Source organism: Belonocnema kinseyi, chromosome 8 (assembly GCF_010883055.1).
Source record: "Belonocnema kinseyi isolate 2016_QV_RU_SX_M_011 chromosome 8, B_treatae_v1, whole genome shotgun sequence".
Lineage (NCBI taxonomy): Eukaryota > Metazoa > Arthropoda > Insecta > Hymenoptera > Cynipidae > Belonocnema > Belonocnema kinseyi.
The window spans coordinates 49,017,899-49,018,848 of record NC_046664.1 but is presented as its reverse complement, the minus strand read 5'-3'; positions in this window follow the sequence as shown (position 1 = coordinate 49,018,848).

Below are 950 nucleotides of genomic sequence, written 5' to 3'. Positions count from 1 at the left end.
TAACCATGAAGCGACTTGCCTCAACATCAGTGGAAATTTTTTGAAAATAACGCAGGACTACAAAATATTTTCGGGAGTCTACATAGAGTTGACTAGGTGTACTATATGTTTTATGGGTCTCAATGCGTGTGTCATAAGTCGAATTTTCCGAACTGGCTCAGCGCGTGAATCATAAATCAAATTTTCCAAATCGGCGCAAACTGTGATGATTTCAAAAAAAATTAAAATCGAGTTACAGGTCTGTAACAGGCTAACGTCCCAGTGGGCAAAAAAATTAAGGATGTCCTAGAGACGTCTTTGAGACAACCCTAAAACGTCTTTTACAACATGCCTTTTGGTCATCCTAGGGATGCTCTTAAAACGTCTAATGTCAGTACAAAAGATATCCCGAGAAGGCCCATATCTTTAAGACGTCTTTAGGTCATCTTTAGGACATTGGACGTCTTACAGACGTTGATTGGCCCGACATAGGCCGTCCTATGAACGTCCCAAGGACGTTATTGGGATTTTCAGAGTTTTATTCCCACTGGGGTACTTGAAAGACAGGAGTTTGCATCCCAAAATGCTCTTAAAACAGGGTCAATAGGGTGATTTTTTTTACCGAAATAGGAGAATAATAGGATTACAAAATATTTTAAATAAAATTATTGTCCGTACTATATTCAACTTAACATAAACCTCCCAAAATACCTAACCTTTCACGTAAGGATATTGAAATTCCAACAAAATATATGAATTTTTAATCAAAAAGGTGATTTTTTAACCAAAAAGTTGAATTTTATACTAAAGAAGATAAATTCTTAACGAAAAATTGAATAGATTGAAATTGAGATAAAATCATTAATTTTTAAACAAAAAATTTGTTGTGAGAAAATTCTTAATTTTTTAAACAAATAAGAGGTACATTTTCAACTAATATAATGAATCTTAAATAAAAACAATTGTTTTTA